This window comes from Drosophila nasuta, chromosome 3, assembly GCF_023558535.2.
Source record: "Drosophila nasuta strain 15112-1781.00 chromosome 3, ASM2355853v1, whole genome shotgun sequence".
NCBI lineage: Eukaryota > Metazoa > Arthropoda > Insecta > Diptera > Drosophilidae > Drosophila > Drosophila nasuta.
In genome coordinates, this window is record NC_083457.1 from 49,484,578 (window position 1) to 49,506,415 (window position 21,838).

General features: G+C 36.4%; 1 protein-coding gene across 1 annotated transcript in view; it reads left to right on the forward strand.

Moving 5' to 3' along the window:
* Positions 1 to 21,838, forward strand: part of LOC132791138 (connectin) — a 61,006-nt gene that overhangs the window by 4,968 nt on the left and 34,200 nt on the right. The window contains exon 2 of the mRNA XM_060799950.1: positions 15,593 to 15,676. The gene's annotated coding sequence lies outside the window, so the exon portion shown is untranslated. The remainder of the gene's footprint in view (positions 1 to 15,592; positions 15,677 to 21,838) is intronic.

Sequence of the window (21,838 nt, forward strand, 5' to 3'; positions counted from 1 at the left end):
TTCTAAAGTTCTAAGTTTTGTGAAGTCAGCCACGCGATTGTTGACATGACTGACATGGCTGCTGGCCGCAGTTTTTCCGTTGTTTAGCTCGAATCAATTAAATTTTACACCTGCTGCTGCCTTGACCGGGAATGTCAGGCAAAAGAGATCAAGAATGGGTTTATTCTTATCTACAAATCTGAGCGCCACACAAATGAAATGTCACGCAAGGCAAATGAAATGTGAGACAAGCGCACAGAAGAGAGAAGGGAAAAAATGCCAAAGTGGGGAGCGGCCAGGAAGCTATTAAATCTACATAAAATTGCAGAAAACTTGGCATGTTCAGCAATTACAACTCAATGTTGAGGGTCGTAGAAGTAGAAGGGGAAGCTTGGCGCACCTTTCAACTGACATGCTCATCTGAATACGAATACAAGCAAAAATGTTGTTGTTGTTGCTGTGGTCGTTGTAGTGCTTGTTGTTGCTGGTTGCTGCTGCTGCAACTTAAGAGCTGTTAGAAAATTGCACTTGCCAGCCAGCCAGGCGAAGAGTGAGTAGAAGCGAGGGAGGGAGGGGGGACAGCAGCCGCGAAGTGGGCGTGTGAAAAAAGAATTAAAGTCAAGTGAGCGCACTGAGACTGAATACATAAAACGAACTCAGTGTGCGAGGCGTGGCTGCAGCAGCAACAACAGCAGCAGCAACAGAAACTCGAGCAACCACATTGCTAGCAACAACAACAGCAAAAACAACAACAGCAATCGCCACGTCAACGTCAACGAAAAAGAAAAGCCGGAAAAATGCCCAAGTTGTTTGGTTGGCCACACACACAATGGACGACGACGGCGACAACAACGCGCGAGTGTGCTGAGCAGGATCACAGAGGGTCCTTTGGGGTCCTTCCTGACTCTGCACTGCTATTTGCCATTTGCAGTTTTTTAGAGGTATAATTTTCGGCGCGACATTTGACGCGACAGGCAGCCAAAGCGAGCGACTCCGTCAAGAATTTTTACATAAAATATTTCAACAACTAAAAAAAAAAGCGACAATCAAGTGTGCTCGACTGTGAGATATCTGCAACACAGTTATAATAAAAGGAAAACAGAGTAGTAGTATTTTTAAAATATAAATATATGTATACCAAAGGCTATATTTGGTATAGCAAAATATTACTGCATTCAAAATATACCAATTATAATTAAAATACGCAAAATTAATGTACTAAAATAATATACCGAGGACTACGGTTGGTGTAGTAATATACAACTGCATTTTAAATATATAATTCAAAAAGTAGAATATTGCGGTATCATTATTAGTATCTACCAAATTAAAATACTGAAAAATACTAAAATATACCAGACGTTATATTTGGTATATTAATACATTTATGACAATATAACCTATACTGAAGGATATACATACATATATAATATAAAATATCGATATACTATTACATATAAAATACCATAAGTACAAATTCTAAGGCATACTAAGTGCTTTATTTGGTATATCGATACACTACTACATTATAAGTATACTACAAAAATTAGAAAAACCGTGTGGTATTATTATTAAAATATACCCAATTAATATACTACAAAAAATACTTAAGTATATCGAAGGCTATATCGTATATCGATACACTACTAGATTATAAATATACCATAGAGTGACAAATATTAAAATATACAGAAAATATTATATTTGGTATATTGATAAACTACTAAAATACACCGAAGTCTATATTTGGTATATCGATTCACATTATAAATATACTATAGAGTACCAAATACTAAAATATACTAATACACTTTATTTTAAATATACCATACAATACAAAATATACCAAGATTGTCAGCCAAAGACAAAATCTTATAGTCTCTCAGATTTATGTACACTTTATGGAGTCAAACATAACTTCTTTTGCCTCTTCCATACTTTTACTGGAGGCACAAAGTTATAATACCCTTCAACCCAAAGACTATCGGGTATACAAATAGTTAAGGGGCAGAGAAAACGTGTGTATCAAGAAAGCGCTTTAAAAAAAAAAGCGCTCCAATTAATTTGGCGACTCTCGAAGTTGAAAGTCGGCTGTGTTGCATGTGTTTAAAATATCGTTGCCGTTGCTTAAGTGGCCATTGCTTTGGCTGTGGGCCACATCAAAGAGCCGCATTCCAGCCGAAAGAGAAGAAAGCGAGTCCCAAAATGCGGGCAATGAGAGTGAGAATGAATTATTTTTGGACCAAGACAAACACAAAATATTTTCTGGCTAGCCAACAAATGCCTAAGGGCGACCAAGCGAGCGATGCGAGTGTGTGAGTGTGTGTGTGTGGGTCGAGTTGCAAAATTAATTAGCATAGCATCTGAAAGAGAGAGAGAAGAGGTAGAAATTGGTTTTGTTTAACAACTGCAAATACGGAAACGAGCACAGAGAAAGGAAATGGAAAAGCAGAGCTCAACCGAGCAGCAGATAAGCAATATGTACGTGAGGTCAAAGGGTCAGGAAATGGCAAATGCATAAATTGATAGCAAAAATCTGAATGAGTAGAGGAACAAAATCGAAAAAAAGAATCGAAATACAAATGCGACAAAACGTTTGCTCAACATATTCCGAATGTAATTGAAAACCAACTATCGATTGAGCTCGCGATTGTTAGCCAAAAAAAAAAGAAAACATCAGCTTAATTATGATTACAAAATTTTGCAGGCAGCTGACAATGAGAAGAAGATGAGATGAAGATGGAGATGAAGATGAAGACGTTTGCCCACAGGCCATTGAAATCCTTTCCAATTTTCGCTCGGCAGCGAAACCTTTACCGTTAGTTTAATTTGTTAGATTAGTAAACAAATGAAAATTAATTGAAGCAAACGGAAAAACTTAACCTCGGGCAGGCGAGCAGCGCGAAAAGCGGGAAACCGGGAAACCGACAGCAACCAAAAAAGCAAAACCCGAAGCACAAAACTTTTTCCCTGATGCCATAGATAAACGCTTGTCGTCGTCGTCTGTCTGTTGTGCACTCATTCACTCATTCACCCATTCACTCATTCGTTTACTGGGTTTTGGGTGGCCTGGCAAATTGTTGTCGAAGTTTTTGGTTTTTGGGTAAGCACCTTAACGGGGCGTATGCGCAATGTCTTTATTGAAGTCGCTGGCGAAATAAAGCAAAGCAGATGTGATTAACTTAATTGTTTGCGTAATCTTCGATTTGCGGTACTTTAGCTGCCCCCCCTCCCCCTCACACACACACACACACACCCATACAGAACTGCAAATAATGATTAACGCTGCTAGTTGAAGGTCTAAGCGCATTTTAATGGCATTGACCAGGACAAAGTATGAGGGCGAAAAAGTAGGAGAATGTGGGAGGAAAAGTAGAGAAGAGTTTGAGGAGGGGGGGAGGAGAAGAAAAGTAGGAGAAAGTAAGAGGAAAAAAGGAGGAGAGACTGAGGATGGAGATGGCGAACAAAAGCGCGTTGTCGGCATTATAAACGTAATAACAGACGAAAGGCTACAACAAAACAAATAACTGGCGACAGCCACAAAGCAGAAAAATAAGAAAGCAAACAGGACGAAAGCAATGCAAAGCAAAACAAAACAATCGAAAATTATAAAATAACAAAAGGCGCTTGCCATCGATTGAACAAAATCTTTTTATGTATGCGAAGCAGCAGCGAGGATCCTCAGACACACACACAGACAAAGAGAAAGAGAAGGAGAGTGAAAGAGAGAGCGAGTGAAAGCGATTGTCCTTTTTGGCGTACGCGTCACGTATTGTCAATAAAAAAATAATAATAAGACACAATAAATTTTTACCTTTAACGAGTGCCGAGCGCAGTGTCTGGCAAACCGAAAAGGGGTGAGTGAGGGCAGAGGGGTAAGCCGAGGAGGGGTGGCAACATGCGTGCCACAGCGTGTCCGTGCTCTTTGCTCCGCTTTCGCTTTTGTGTGTAAATGTGTAATGTGCGCCATGCTCGAAATATATATAGGAATAAAAAAAAAAAGAAAATAAACACGAGGCAAAGTAGGGACAAGGAAATAGCGGGTGAGTGGCGGGTGCAAAAGGCTGCAAAAAGCAAACAAAGGCAATGACACGAAACGACGACAAGAACAACTACAACAACAACAACAGCAACAACAATAAAAGCGACAACAAAAAGCAAACAAATAAAAGGCGCAACAATTGCAGAGAGAGCGAAGCGAATGTGTATATAGAATGTACTATATACTTTATATGGAGGAGTATGGTGGGGACTGTACTTTATGCGTAGCCTGCTCCCTCTCCCTCTTCCCCACTCCTTCTTCCCCTCTCCATCTCTCCCTCTCTCCACCATTCTAACATTCGCCAAGTGCGTGTGTAATTGAAACTAGGCGCCCTTTTGGATCTGCGTATTTCTAGTACGATTTCTGCTGCTGCTTCTTCTTCTTCTTCTTCTTCGTCTGCTTCTTCTTCTTCTTCGTGTTCCGCTCGGATTTATGTGCAGCGAAGGCCACTGAACCGAGCGGAAAGTTATGCACATTAGGGTTACCATGCTACATGTATTAAAAGCGCAACCCTAATGTGCCTATCATGAGAGCGGATTAAAAGTGCTTAGCAGTCATGTATACAAATCAGTGAATTGAGGTGTTTAGATTTTATAATGATTATAATTAATCTGCAATCTAATTAGGGGTAACTCCATATTTTCCTACAGTGAATATAGATTATCTTTAGTTACTTGGATTACTTGAATCTATAGTAAATGTATTTATATATATGTATGTATGTATTTTAGTGAAATAAACTTTTATTCAATAAAAACAGTTTTTCTTTTTTTTCTTCTTTTTTTTTTTAAATAATAACGAAATGATAACAAAGATAGGTGCACTGTTACCTAACTGGGCTACTTAAACAAATTAGGAATCAAAACAGTTTTTCTGCAGTGAAATAATCGAAATTTAGAAAAAGATTTCATTAGGAAACGAATCAATTAGGTTAGACCACTATATAATAACATTTCAATTGTAAATACCATCCAATCAAAATATTTTTTTATAAAATTTAAGGAATGTAAAAATAATGAAATTTATTCTTAACTTCTTATAATTATGAATTATACGCTTACAATTAGTGTCATTGATTATTAGGATAAATAATGCACAAGATAATGAAGTATTTATATGGATCATACCAATAAATTATATAAGATCTATATAATAATATAATAATATCCATATACATGTACGATCAATATATAAATAATATTTTATGTAGGTCTTATATAATACAAAAGCAACTAAGAATAACATGAATATAAATTATGTTTCATAGTTTAGCCATAAAGTATTACAGCAATTGAACATCATAAACCTATTAGCTGTTAATAGATTCGGTAAGCAAATTAGTTAATTTGTGTGACATTTTATAACTCAAATAAAGCGACAAAAGTAGGAAGTTGTTTATTTGTTTATAATTGAAACGAAAACTGCGTAATAAAAAAGTACAGTCATAGTTGCTAAGGAAGTAGAAAGTTATAATTACATATCATTAACAAAGTTGTGGGAATATGAAAGCCTATAAAAACTGATATGATTAATATGAAAAATAATTTAGAGAATTTTGGTATGACAAAAAAAAAACGCTGATGCGGTCGGTCTTTGGTTGACAATTTGGTATTTTTTTTGTACTCTGTGGTATATTTTGAATGTAGTACTATATCAATAGACTAAATATATATACGCTGATATATTTTAGAATTTTTATGAAATAATAAATTGGTAAATTTAATAAATAATACCGTTTTGCTTTTATTGAAAATAAGTAGCGGCTATTTTACAGTTATAAGGTAGGACATTAACATTGGATATTTAATTAACGCCAATACAAAGATTACTGAACTTTACATTCTGCCTATTAATAATGCAATAAGAAAATCAGGTATATTTTATACTCTGTGGTATATTGTTAATGTACTACTATTCTATGTATATATTTTAGTATTTTCACAGAATAACAATTAAATATATTTAATACCGTTTTGTTAGTTTAGGATATTAATATGGGATATTTAATTCTAGCCAATATAAGTAAATGGTTTAACTGAGTTAATTATAAATTGTCAAAGTAAACCCAAAACAATCCAATTATATTAAGAGTAGCTTAAGTTTAAATGAATTCGTAGAAATCTTTTATATGACGGATAAGATGCTTTAAGTTAAGCATAGATTTGAAATAAATTGCTCAAATTTTGCAAAAGAAAAATGCTTTTACTCGATTTTTTAAAAATTTGTTGTCTTTGTTTTTAGATGTGGCTTTAAGTTAAGCTTCGATATGCAAGAAATTGCTAAAATTTTCCAAAAGAAAAATGCGTTCATTTGAATGAAAGATATTTAGTTTAATGAAATACTGAAATACAAATGAATATTTGAGGTTTATGTACCAAAGAATGCGTTGAAAGTGGAATCCTCGCTTTAGTTGTAAGCTCAGATCAATTAAGTTGAGTCGCTTAGTCAAAGCAGAGTTTGGAGTAGTCGTGAGGAATGATAGCACTCAGCTTGGACAATTTAGCATTTGGTGAACAGCGTAATGCAATCCCCTAATAATATCCACTTGAAATGTGAAGCACTCTAAAGCTATCCCCAGTGACTTGACCCGCATTGTGGATGCAATAAAAAAACGAGCACGAAAAGGAGAAGAAGGGAGAAGGAGGAGGAAGGGACTAGAGGGAAGCTGTTGCAGCTGCTGTTCCACAGGTCAGCGCACTTGCTTCAAATGCTAATTCAAGCGTCCAGTTCTCAGCTGCCCCAACGTCGATCCCCCGCATTTTTTTTCTCCTCCCCGTGGCCGTCTCGAGTTTGTCGGACACTTTGGTGGAGAGGGGAGAGAAGTGGTTGGTGGGGTTATGCATTTTTAGAGACAGAGCTATTTGGCCCGTTTGCTTTACCTAATTCCACAATGTCTAGACGCGAAGCTGTTGCTAGCAGCGAATTTTTTTTTCCAACCAGCCAGCGAGTTTGTCTTTTGGCTGTGCCACAACAAAATGGTGATAGGGGAAGGGGGGAGGATGAGTGCAGCAGAAAGCAACGGATAAATATGCAAAAGAAAGAAACACAATATTTGTAAAAAGGACTACAGACAATTTGCCTTTAAATAGAGCGTGGCACTTCAAACAAGCGAAAACCGACGGGTCGATGTCAGGCGGAGGCGGGGGCGAAGTCTGAAGAGAAGGTGGGAGAACAACACGTCAAAAAAAATAAATAAATAAAAAAAAAGAAAGCTGAAAGAAAAACATGATAGCAGCAGGGAAAAATGAGAGAAAAACTGAAGAAGAGAAGCACGAAAGCAAAGGGAAACGAAATCAGGAAAATGAAAAGAAAATAATATAACGAGCGCATATTAAAGTGGGTTTATTTATTTTGCGCTCGACGCTGTTGCCATTCGCTGAACAGCAGCGAAAACAAGAGATTCCTGTCGTCCTGCCCCCCTCCTCCCCCTTTCCACACCCCCTCCCTGTGAGTCTCTGCAACAGTCCAACAGTAAATGCGAATGCGAATGCGGATGCGTTGAGTTGAGTTGAGTTCAGTTGTCTGTGTGTGTGTGTCTTGTTCCCCTTTGTGAGCGAGTGCTTTGTGTTTATTAAAAAATAATTTCCATGCTCAACTTGGCACACAGCCTAAGACGCAAGTGTGTGCAAGGGTGTAAGAGTGTGTAAGAGTGTGTGTGTGTGTAGCAAGCTATCAACAGTTTACATTCTCGAGATTGCGTCGGGGACATTTGAAACAATAAGCCTCGAAGCTGTCGCCAGTCTACACAAAAAAACTCAAATTCAAATTCAATAATACGAATACTTTGCACAAATGCTAGAGGGGGGAGGAGGGGCAACAGGGCGACAACACTAAATAATTCAGCAGGACACACACATACATTTATATGTATAAGAAAGCGAAGAGCGAAGGATAAAAAAATGTAAATCTGTGATTTTAATGCGTTTGCCAACTGTAAACATAAACCCGAAATATTACAAAACTTGTGCAAACAGGCAAAGGGAGAGCAATAAAAACGGAAAAAAAAGAAAACAGAAGAAATAACAAAGAAAAAAATACAACCAAAATGGAAAGAGGAAATGAATGCGAATGGCGAATGCGCGTATGTCAATTTAATGGGCGGAAATTTCTCGACTGAAAAGTGAAATGTAGTGTGGTGTCTGGTGAGTGGTGACTGGTGAGTGGGTGGTGCGTTGGGTGGTTACTTTGAAATGAGGTGAACGCTGCACAAGATGCTACTAAACAAAACAACGCGACGACTTGTTGTCATTTTGTGGGTGGTTTTCTCTTTTTGGTGTGTGTAAAAATATGAAATATTTATATGAGCATTTTCATTTATGGTGCGTAACAAATGTGCGGAAAGCAAAAATATGAAAACAACTGCCAAAAGAGAAAGAGAGAGAGAGCGAAAAACAAAGGTGAAGGACATTTACAGGAGGAGGCAAGAACTGAGGCGAGTCTGTGGCAGGTGCGTGCAGAGTGGCCATCATTATGATCATCATTGCCTTGAAACACGCCAGCCCATCTCTTCCTCTTGCTCTACATCCATTTACACGCCCCCCCTATCCTCTTTGGCACACTTGAAACTTTCGTCATAAATACACACACACACACACAGAGAGAAAGCAGAGAGCGAGCTTCTGTTTTTTTCTCTACTGTGCTTTTTTTTCACTGTTGCTTTTGTTCGGCAAAAATTATTATATTTTAATTACACATGCGTTGGCAGCGCTGTTCAGCTGTTTCAAGGCAACAACAACAACAGCAACAACAACAACAATAACAAAATGTAAACGAAAATGGCGTGAAAAATCAGTTTCATGGCTTTTATGCTGCTGTTTATTGTTGTAAATGAGAGCCTAGCCTGGCTACTGGGTGAGGCAACTAAATATGTATGTGTGTGTGTGAGTGTGTGTGTAGATACGTATGTGTGTGTGTGTGTGTGGCACACGGAAGTTGTTATGGCCATTTAGCATAGCACTTTTAATAGCCAGCTGACGACACGAGCTCAATTCAAGCGCCCAAAATGTAAACAAAAATGTGACCAGCATTTTCTTGTTGCCCTCTGCTGTTGCTGCTTCTTCTTCTTTCTCTGCCTAATTAATATTAGCGGCTGTTGCCTGTTGTTAGCTTGGCTGGTGGCAGCTGCACCCCCCGTCTCGTCTCCTCCCCCGTCTCGTCTCCTCCTTCTTCTCTGCCGACCAAATAACACAAGTTTATTACATAATTACATTAACGCCAATTGACACATTCGGGAAGCGCAGCTAAAGTGAGCAAGCAGAAAGCAAAGAGAGAGCGAGAGAAAGTGGCGGGGAAAGTGGAAAGCTTTTAACCATTAATGTGTTGATATTGGTAAATTAGTAAGTGGAAAATTTTTGTGGCAAGGAATAGACAGAAAACCTGAATTTGGAATTTAAATTTTAAGGGAAAATTCAAGAAGAGTATTCAATAAACTTATTCTAAATAGATAAATTAACTGTACAAAATATTCAAAATGAAATGTAAAGAAAGTTAAATAGTATAAAATTGTTCGGTTGGAAAATAAAAAGACAAAGTATAATATTTTTTTTTAATTTTTAAAGATTTATATGTGTATGTTTAATAAATATATAAAGCTAATGAAATTTATTTTCGAATTATAAACAAAGTCATGAAGGGATCACATTAAAATACATAGCAAAGCAATTATAATATATTATAAATTGAAAGAAAATGTAAGAGAAAATTTAAAAAAAATGTAAAAAAAATAAACAATAAATGGAAGAAGGTATTTAATAAATATTTAAAACATTGTGACAATTTTTTGGACCCTATGATATATTTTGAAAATAGTACTGTAATTTTGCGATATTTTAATTTGGTATATTTTAAAATAAATACCGCACTGTTTTGCTTTTATTAATTAATAATAGATTCGAAGGTATCTCACACTCGACTGTAGCTTTCAGACTTGTCTCATATATCTTAGTTTAACTGGTGAGAAAATTATTGTTTTAAGACCGAATTTATGCAGGCTATACTCTTTTTAGCAGAAGTAAAATAAATTTTAATATAATCATTTGAAGTCCATAAAAATGATTAAATTTATTTTTTAATTGAGCAATATAAATAAAATTACTATTTCTCATTAAATGTTCAGAAGCAACTAGTACACATTTTACTTATAAGATTCTGATTTCGTTTGATATAATGCACATTTTTTTGTAGAATTTATAAGCAACGCAAATTTGACATTACACTTGAGACCATTTCAAATATGCCTCACTTTGAATTTTTGTCAAGCCAAGAGCACAACATTCAATTAATTATTATGAAATTCAGCTGAACATAAACAAGAAGAAGCAGTAAAAACAAGAAGCCAAAATCCATCTGGGATATCAACAGGTTAATTGGCCAGAGCAGCGTAGAGAAACTTTGTTGCTTTTGTGGCATGGTGTTTGAGGCACGTTCTATCAAAGATTTTCTCATTTCAAATCAAATAAAAGTTTCGCGTACTTGTTGAAGCGTACAAAATGATCTGATTACATTGGAGAAACAGAAGCAGCAAAAGCAGCAGACAAACGCCACTCAATTTATGGCTAAGTGGTGAGTGGAAAATGGTGGAAGGTGGTCGGTGGAGGGAGAGGGGGAGGAGGCAGGATGTAGCCAACAGCGGCGCCTGTCAAAGGTTAAGTCGCCTGACATATGCCCGCGGGTTGAGAGTTCGCCGCAGCGACTGCGACTGAGGCAGCGACTGCGGCAGCGACTCGATATTAAGAAATAACAACTTGCCGGAGGCAAATGTGGAAAATGCAAGTTCTGGGCGACAGATATGCCACAGCAGCAGCAACAGCAACAGCATCAGCTTCAGTTGCTGCTGCGACTTAAACTCCTGTCTCTGCTCTTGTTGCTGCTGCTGTCGACTTTGCTTTGGGGTCCTCAATGTAAACAAGCGAAACAGAAACAAATATTTAACTCGCAGCGAAGTGTGTTCGTGTTCGTGTGTGTGTGTTGTGGAGCCACACACACACACAACACTCGGCTACTTCATGCCACAGGCAACTTGTAAAGTTTTGCGCAACGCTTTATTGTCGACTTGCAGGCAGCTCGAGGGCTGGCTGCTTCGCTTATTTGTCGCCGAGCTCAAAGCTTTGGCTTGTTACACTTTATGAAATCAGCTGCATCCCCTCGATTGAACCCCTCCCACTCCCTTTGGAACATCCCTTGTGTCTTCACAAGTGTTTATGTTTGTCTTGGTGGCGACTCATAAACTTTTTGCTGCGGCAAAAGCGAAAAAGCGAGCAGTCAGAACGCGACTCACGACGCTGTCAAAAGTCACAGCAACTTGTCTATATACTACACGATGTGTGTGTGTGTGTGTGTGTCATAAAGTTCAACTGGAAATTGTGCGTAATTATATTAAATTTTTATTGCCTCACATGAAATGGAAACGTTGCTGCAGTTTGCTGCAAGCAACTTTCGTTTCCTCTTTTGCTGCACGAGCAACTTCTGCACTTTATTCACTTGCAAATAATGACTCGACACAAGGGGCGGGGGTTAAGCTTAGAAGTTATTAAGCAGATTGAGAGAAGAAAGAGTGTGCGAGGGAGAGAGAGAAAGAGAGGAAGTAACTGCAACTGGAAATGAACTCATTAACCAGGTTTAACCCAGCACTTGCAACAGCAGCATTTATGTGAAATATTTGTCGACAAAAGTCGCTCAAATTATCACTCAACTTTTGATACAAAGCTGTTAAGCAAACTTTAAAATTTTCGAGTCTGTTCTTAATGGTCACACAAAGCGTTTTCATTTGAGGTGAAGATTATTTGAATACTTCCAAAATTCTTGAATTCCTAAATTTCAATACATAATTTAAAATTTATTTATAATGCAATGCCTTTAATTTAAAATGACCTTAAGAATCTGTAAAGTTTTTAGGCAATCAATTTGAAATAACTAAATTTTACAGAATACTTATATAAAATAAACAAAAATACCAAAAGAAATATTAAATTTGTTATACTGATAAACAGTAGCCGTATTTAAAAAACTTTAAAAGTTACAAAATATATGACCTCCAATAAAATATGTGTCGTGAATATTGTCAATTTTAATTTTTTTTATTGACATACAATAAGAAATTGGTCTTGACTTTACTTTATATAAGATAAACAAAAGAATATTTTTCAATGTCAAAGCTTTATAGTCGACTTTCCTCAATATAAAACAAATCAATTGAATCTGAGTTATTGAATTTGACATATACATGAGTAACATTTACTTTTATGTGCTAAGAATTATCAATTCATATTTCTCAAATGCTTTTTGAGATATGCACTATTTTAATACTCTAAGAATTCTTTAATTTCATATACTTTATTTAATAGTTTATTAGTTTGAAACTTATAACCTTAGGTTTTAGTTATGTTTTTATTATCCAAAATGTTATTTTTTCAAAAAAGTTGACTAAGTACATTTCAAAATAAATATCTAGTATATTTTGCACTCTATGGTATATTTTGAATATATTGCTATATCATAAAGTATTTTTGTGATATACTGATTTGGTATATTTTGAAGTTAAGCCCCATTTTGCTTTTGCTCAGAATTAGTACAGGTATCTCACAGTCGATCACACTCGCCTTTATCTTTCTTACTTGTTTTAGCAAAATAAATAAGAGTTATTGAATTTGTCATACATACGTAGACTTCTACTATTTTATTTTGTGCCGTAAATATTGTCAATTTTAATTTCCTCAATAGACTGAAATTGCTAAAAACAAAGAATGTCAACTATTTGCAAATGAAAAACTTTATATTGTGTGCAAATAATTTTTATTACAACTGATGCCATTTCAAATGTTGCACACAAAAATTGCTTACAACAGTTTGTCATCAATTTCCATTCCCTAAGGGGCAAGAAAGGAGTTGGAAGGGTGATGAAGTTAACCTGCTACAAGATTATTATATGCATATGCACACACAAACACACACACACACACAGACACACACCCACTTAATAACAAATTGTCAATGTATTTGGGAGCTTTGGTTTCAGTTTTGTCGGTTGCCCCGGGCAGCCGCCAAGCGACAAGTTGAACTTGTTTGACATTCGTCACGGCAATCAGTTTGTTGTTGCTTATAGCTTATAGCTTGTTGATGCCAATGCTACGATAATAAGTGTGTATATATGTGTATGTGTGTGTGTGGCTGCAACAGCAACTGTTACTCCCACAAGTGCAACGTATCATTATGGGGCACATAAAGCTTATTAAACTCCTAGACTTTAATTCAGCTAAGTACTGCAGAGAGCGGGATATTATTCGAATAATGCGGGCATAATTATCAACAAAAAAACTGGGGGAAAAAAGCAGAAATTGGTCAGCGATGGGGATAGATATGGAAACGATTATAATTGCAGACGCATAAAAAAAGCGACATTAGAAGCGTATTTAAATTGTGTATAAACTGAGATTATGAAGGGTGGGGAAGGCAAGGGAAAAGAGGGGAACAGAGGGGAGAGTTAATCGCTTGCCCCACCAGAGGAAGTGGCGCCACTTGTGTGCGTGGGCGGGGCAAGTATTTTTCTTCTATTTTTTTTGTAGGCGCAGCAAAATGCAATTATTTCATTTCATGCCCCGATAACGAAAAAAAAGACCTTCCACTACTTAAATATGCTCCGTGACATTTAAGCCCACAGACTGGGGAATTGCTTCGGTTCGTCGTCGTCATCATCAGCAACGACGTCGTCGTCGTCCACATGGACAATGGACACGCAGCAAATTATGAGGCGCGTGTGGAAAATAAAACTATTTGAATAACGCGCAACAGCCCACGCCCACACCTACGCCCACGCCCACGCCTCCTCCTACAGCCAACGCCCCTGGTGTAACACACATGTGTGTGGTTCAGCTGTTGTCCTTTCACCCCCTTCCCCCTTTCCACTCCCCCTCACCATGCTCTGCAGCAGCTGCGCGTGTTAATAGTTTTTACGTAGTCGCATGTCCTGGTCCCCATTCGGTCGTCTAACAGCCGAGCTGTGCCACAATTACCTGAGAAATTAACGCAATTAGATTTCTGCTGCGCATATTTTCCTAACCTAACCTGACCACGCCCCTTTTAGCCTACGCGGTACTCTATAAAAGTGACGGGTCATAATATTATTACGAGCATCAAATGAGCGAAAAACTACAAGGGGAATTCTTCCTCTGATTGTCTATGATTAGATGTGCTTTTTCAGATAACCTTTTTATACAATGTTGCCAATTCTCAAGATAATTATACTATATAATGTATAAAATGAATGGTAAACATTCCGTTTTAATTCTTAAATACCAAATAATATACCACAAAAATACAAAAGTATACTAAATATCATATTTGGTATATCGTTGCAGTACTACATTAAAAATATTCTATAGAGGTATACCAAATATACCAGATTGTCAGCCAGAGCAGCTAAAACCAGCTTTTAGATATCGTTTTTATACAATGTTGACAATTCTCAAGATAGTTATACTATATAATGCATAGAACGCGTAGTAAAAGCAAAACATTCCGGTTTAATTCTTAAATAATACCAAATAATATACCACAAAAACACAAAAATATACTGAATATCATATTTGGTATATCGTTGCAGTACTACATTAAAAATATTCTATAGAGGTATACCAAATATACCAGATTGTCAGCTAAATCAGCTAAAACCCGCAGAAGTATCATGAATCTTAAATACTATTGTTATTATTGGCTAGCTTTAAAATTAGTAGGCGTGTCAAAAATTTGAATACTTTTGAAGTTTTCCATAAATTGAATTAAAAATAAAAATTTTTACATTCTAATTGATTTTTTTTTTCTTATGTAAATAAATCTGTCAAATATTAGATTTGCTTTTATTTTATTTTTTCTTCTGGAAATAAATCTGTCAAATAATAGATTTGTCTCAGGTTTACTTTGAGAAAAGTCTTTAAGATCAGGATTCTTTTTCTAGTCTTTTAGAATGCCATTCTCTGCATAAAAGTATTTAAGGTATTGACACATAAGAGTACTTTTACTATAAAAATATTATTGTGTTTTTTTTTTTATTATGCAATAAATATTATTTTTGCACAATTGAAATATCATAGATTTAGTTTTCAATTATCACCTTACCTTAAGACTTTGATATAAAATATATATACAGCTGTGAACTTTGAAATAGCAGTATATATAAATAGCAGCGATAAATTTAATAATAATAAATAAATAATAAATATATTAAATACACTCGCTATTAATTTATTTTTTAAAATAGGAGTCTAAGCGCAGTCACCATAGCATTTCATTGATGTACATTTCTTAATCTAAATACAACATGTGCTTAATATAACAAAGTCTGTCAATCATACAGAAAATGCAGCGTCATTCTGCTGATGTTGCAAACTAAACAACACAATTGTTATGCCCTTTGTTAGGGTAAAGGAAACACGTCTATGCCCTAATAGATATTTGTTCAGGCCCCCGAAAATGAAAGTACTTCGAAATTTATAGCTGCCACTGCTGATTTTTATCATATTTATTTATTTGCTTTCACGTTTTTTCACTCTCTCTCTCTCTTTCTCTATTTTCTTGCAGCTCATCCTATTAGTCAGCGGAAAAATCTAGAGTTTTCCAGAGGCCCGCACGTGACGCGGCCCTTTTTCTTCGCTTAATCAAAAGGTGAGTACGAGAGACGAGAGTTGTCTAGAAATGAATCCATGCAGTTGTCTGGGGCAAAAACAAACTAGGCAACTTAGCTAATTAAGTGGGGGATTGAAATGTATTAGTAGAAAGAGAGGAAAAGAGAGGGAAAGAGAGAGAGAGAGAGTTAGAGAGATGGGGAAAAGAGTTGGCACTTATTTGAAATTCACTTTCAGAATCATCAGCTCAGACATGTGAGCTATAAAAGAGATAAAGATATGGCAAATGTTAAGCTGGCATTAGGAACGAAAGAGATGCAGCGAGAGAGTGAAAGAGAGAGACAGTTAGCTCGTCAGCAGCTTTTGCTAAGCATCTTCGTAATGTTTTATGCAAAATTGTTAAAATATTTGACAGTCGAGTTAAAAGTTTTCGCCCAGACGACAAGAAGGATGCAAAGAGAGAGAAAACGAGATGAGGACAACTCATTTTCGGCTCAAAAATTTCGTTGGCCCCTGTGCAAGAGATATTTGGTGTGCATTTGTGTGTGTTTGTAGTGTTTGTGTTTGTCTTTCGCTGTTTATGTTTGTGTTTGTCTTCGTGAGCATTTTTGCTAAACTGAAGGAATTTATTATATCAAGGCAACAGGAACATACTTAGTAAAGCTGCTCAACGAGCATGACAAATTTTCACTTTGCGTCGAAAAAAGTTGCAACAAACTTGCAACGACAACGACGCAAAATAATAATTTTCACACACACACACAGCTGTGAAGGGGACTTTGGCCAAAAAGACAACGAACGAGAGAACGAAAGAAATGTGGCAAGTTTGAGGAAGCGACAAGCAAAGCGAAGAGGCAAGGCCCAAGGACTACTTATCTGCCAGGACAGTCGAGCCAGCCGCCAAACACTTAAGCCAGGTTCTGCCAATTTCAGTATTAAACAGTCAAGAAGGAGAGAGTGGGAGAGATGATAAGAAAGAGCGAGAGAGAGCGACTGCAGACTGGCAAACAAATTGTGCATCAAAAGTTAAAGCTCTACACTTGCCGCAAAAAAGGGCAAATAAAAAGAGCACAGCCACGAAAATCTAAGTAAAAAGAATGCAAAGAAAAAAAAAAGAAAAGGAAACCAAGTGAAATGACAGCCAACGTAATGGACGGGGGCGGGGGCGTGGCAGTCACTTGCATATAACGAGAAATATGTGTCAACAATAAGGCAGCAGGCGACGATGAGCGAAAGTTTGCACTGAAACTACTTTTCATTTTATTTTGCTGACAGGTATGCTAAAAGCCAAAAAAAAAAAAGTACAGTGGGTAGTGAAGAGGGGGATGCTACCTAACTGAAAAGTAGTCAAAAGTGCGCAAGAGAAGCTGCAAGGAGAAGAGAGCAGAGGGGAACAGCACTAACAGCTCCTGCTACAATGTGTGCAGATTTGACAAAGCTGCTCTTCAACTGGAGGGAAGAAGGAACTACTTGAGGGAGAGGGACTACTCGTGGAGTAGGGAAGTAGGAGGCGAAAAAGAGGAGAGGAGACTTCCATGTGACAGCTGGCAATGACTTTTTCGCATGATAATAACAGCAAAAGGGTTAAGCAAATGACAGAAAAAGAAAACTTGGAGCGTTCGTCACATGCAAATGGCACAAGCTATTTATGAAATATTTATAGAGTGCGACAACCCTGACAATAAATATAATCACCAGTAATATGATGTGACAGAAAAGAAGCAAACAAAAAAAACTGATGTGTCGTCAGTTTAATAAAATGTCAATAGTATGTGTGTGTGTGTGTGTGTGTGTGTGTGTGTGTGTGTGTGTGTGTTTGGTATTGACCCAGTTCGCAGTTCGCAGCAGTTGCTTCGTTCTGTTGTGCTAGCAATACATTCAATTGAACAACTGACTCGACGAAGTTTCAGCACACACACTCCAAACTTGCTTCACATTCAGCTTAAAACTTTCGCTTGAGCTGCACAACAAAGATAGAAAAAGAAAGAGTGAGAGAGCGAGAGGGGGAAAAATAAGAAGAGCGAGTTTTGAGAGTTGTAAAGATTTTTGAAATAAGTTCAATTGAACGACTTCTTCAATTTGAAGAACCTTCAATAACATCAACTCTACATTTTAAAAACTTGCTTAAGCTCTAATAATGCGAGTGCTTCAAGCATTTTTTAAAGAAATGTTCTTGGGAAGAAGTTGTTTAAAAAGTTGTTTGAAATGCTAAGTGCCATATTATATTTTCCATAAATTAAAATAAAACCAAGCTGACTCGAAACGATCTTGAATAAATACTTTTGGTAATCAACGTTGATGCAACTAAATATAAAAGTAATAAAAAATCTAAAGCTGTTCTATTCCTTAACTAAATTTGTATAATTTCGAAAACTTACTTTGCACAAAATCAAGTATATTGTTTTATCTAAAGGCCAGAGTTATAAAAATGATTCTTAACGTCTCTTTTATTTTTATTACGATTTTCAAATTTCTGTACGATCTGGTTATTTTTATATTTTCCATTGTTAAGATTGTTTTTCATTTTTCATTATTATTTTTTGTTTGACTTTAATTGTTAAAGAAATACTAATACATTTTTTCTATATGGCTTATAAAGTTTTGTTAATTTAATAAAGATAAAAACAGTATTCAAGTTGACTTGAATAATTTACACCAATTTAATATATTTTGGGTAATTTATTTTCTTCTATTTCATTCTTATTCTATATTGAGAATGCTTTATTGTAAATCTTCCCATACTACAATATTTATTAATGACTATTTGCAGCCCAATTAATATTGTGTTTACTTTAGTCCATTGAGCTACAATCAACATAAATAGATCAACTGTCTAGCACTTGATTTCCTTTTTTTTATTGATGAATCACATTTTCATAAACCACCTGCAGACATAAAGAGCAGACTTGTGTCTACTGCTCACCTCTTGAGCTCCACAAGAGTGGAAGGGAAGAGGGAAGGGAATCTTACTGTTGCTGACATGTGACAATGCCAAGTGGCAATTGTAATTCATTTTCGGTGAGGCAAGCAAATCAAGTTGAATGAGCATCAAGCATAAACTAAAAGAAATCAAATTTATACATTTCAATAAAAATAAAATAAATAAAAAGAAGCGAAAAGCGATGAACGTGCGAACGTCATAACTGGCTTGATTGATGGGCTCCAGCTTTGTTTGCCATTTGTCAAGGACTCTGTGAGTCTGACTCGAATCGAGACATGCACTTTGGCCAAAAAAAAGGAGGCGAAGGGAATAGAATAAAGTCGAAAGAATGCCGCCAACTGTCCGCCAACTGTTTTGTACCATTTTATTTGCAGCCAAATAAACTAAAGAGAGAGAGGAGTAAAGAGGGAAGTTGTCAGCGAATGGTGACTGTCTATGTGTGCAGGAGCAGCAGCAGTCAGTCAAAGTCAAGCACGTCCGCTGGCCATGTGTGGCATGTCACAGCTTAAACTTATTCAGAGAGAGTCCTGTGTCCCTAGTTCTGTTGCTGTCCTTGGCCCTGTCCAGAATGGGTGACTCGCTCCCTCCCGCTCATAATGTGTGTGCGACAGAGCAATGATGATGAGCGCACGGGCATGTCATAAACAACAACGAGTCGTCGTCGTCGTTGTCGTTGTCTGACGTATAAACTTATTGTTGACAAAACCTCATGACATACACACGCAAAGGGAAGGGAAGGGAGCGAGAGAGAGGCGCCCCCAGCTGGCAGACATATTGTTAAAGTCCTGCTGGTGCCCGGGGTTTATGCCACAGCGGAAGTGTCACCATTTGTCAAATAACGAAAATTGAAAACAATTTCCACACGCAGACAACACCAGCAACAACAGTAGGAGCAACGAGATCAGATTTTTAGACTGGCATTGTCTTCTTCAGAGCTTCTTGCACAACTTCATTTCACACTCAGCCACTCAGCTACCTCCACTCATCCTCTGCCACTTGAAAGCTGTTATGTTTATATTCAATGCGGCCTGATAAGCAAACTTTTCTCTGCCTTTGCCGTTGCCTTAGACATGACGTTGTTGCCTGACTTCGTCGTCTGCAAACAGGGCCATAACGAGTGCCAGAGCACACACAACAAAAGCATAGAGCCAAAGTATTGCCAAGCCAAGGAAAATTTCCATTCAAGCATTGGCAACAATTTATGTGCAATATACACAGCACTCTTCTCCATCTCTCCCCCTCATCTTGAGCTGCTCCTGGGGAAGCTCGTGTGGTCGCTGGGAGAACTGACAGCTAAGCTGCGGCTTTTGCTCCAATTTCCTAGTGGGTCGACGTCGACAAGTTCTGTCACACTTTTGCAGCAGACGTTCCAGCATTGTTGACACACACACACACACACACCCAACACACACACAATTTAAAACATATGCGTTTCGCACTTTGAAAGTTTAATCGAAATTATAAACAGCAAGACAAATGGCTTCTTGTTGCAATTTTGCACACTTGAAACAACTTGAACTAGGGGAAAGTGGGGGGGGAGGGGAGCAAAACAAGCCAAGGAACATCAGGATGTTGGCAAGGCAGGGGAGACAAGACACAAGGAGCACAAGAAGGTCTCATGTCAGTTTCTGCTTTTATGCCTGTAAGGATAATTTTCCATGTTGTCAAGGTTGTGTTTGGTGCTGCTTCTGTTCCGTTCAGTTCTGTTCTGTTCTTGGTTCTCTGCTGTTGTTATTGCTACGTTTGTCTCTTGTTTACGTTTCTTGATTGCACTGCACTTCGAAATGCCAGCATGAATATTGCCTTCACATTTCCATAATCTAACAATAATAATAATCATAATACTATACGACTTGCTTTTTACGTGCATACCAGCAATTTCTAAACATAACTTTTCAGCTGAAAAATAAAAAAATATATAACATTTTTTTGCACTTTCCTTTGCACTTTGATTTCAAAAGAACATTTTTGAATGCTACTCTTAAACATACTATTTATTTTTTCTATAAGTCGAAGCCTTTAGTTAAAAAAAGCTACGGTCAAGAATGCAGATCGTTCTAAATAACAACAAATTATTGCGGTATTATCTTTTAAATATACCAAATTAACATAACGACAAAATACTGAAATATACTAAAATATATATCTCGAAAATAATTTGATATAACAATTGTCGTCAATAAAAGCAAAACGGTGCAGTATTAAATATACAAATTTAATATACTGAAAAAATACTAAAATATACCAAAACGTGTATGTCGTATATACATGTGTATATTAATAAAACCATTACTGTCAATAAAAGCGAAATAGTGTGGCAATATTTTTTAAATATACCAAAATAATATACTAACAAATACTGCAATATACCAAACTATATAGGTGGTATATTGATACGCACACTTTATGATACCTTTCTATCCAATGAAAAGCGGGTATATAAACATGATAAATGTGTCATACCAAAATTAAACACAAAAATGAGTTTCCAATTATCTTCCGCTTTAATGTGATACCTTCTACTTATCTTCCATTTTCATATTTTCCAATTTAGCCTATATTTCTTTTGCGGCTGCAAGGAGCAAATTTAATTGCGTTGCCATGGCTGCTTCATAAATGTTTCAAGTTCAATGAATTATAAGTATAAAATTTGTTTGTGGCATTCTCATTTTCAATTCATAAATAAGCACAAGCTTGCTTTGTATTGAAGTAGAAAAATAAATTTTATTTAAAATATGAGAACACAGTCATATTAAATTTCAAATGATTCACTGACATTTCAAGTTCTTTAAAAACATTTTTAATTATAAAATGTGATGTATAGTAGTATATTTTCTACACTAAAAAAAGTTATATAGTATTAATGTACACCATATATTTTCCACTGACAAAAGTAATTTTTTTTTTCTAAAGTAAGAGTTAAAATTAAATTGAAATAAAATATGTATAGTACCACGCTTTTGTACATAAAGCATTTCCATCAATGGATGTTGAAAAAGTAACACTTTTTGTTAGATTGACATCGAATCTGCTTTTTGACAGCATTTTTAATTTGCTTTCACTTTTTTCTAACATTTTTTTTTTTGTTAAGCTCGGAAAATCAGTGCAGTAATATATTTCTGTCAAATGAAAGTAGAAATCAATTGGCAACAAATCAAGATTTATCAGCACTTCATTTTCACAATAGAGGATCTTCAATCATGTTTAAATACAGCTTGCCGTAAATTCACAGCAGATATCTTTAAGTTTCGATTGGATTTC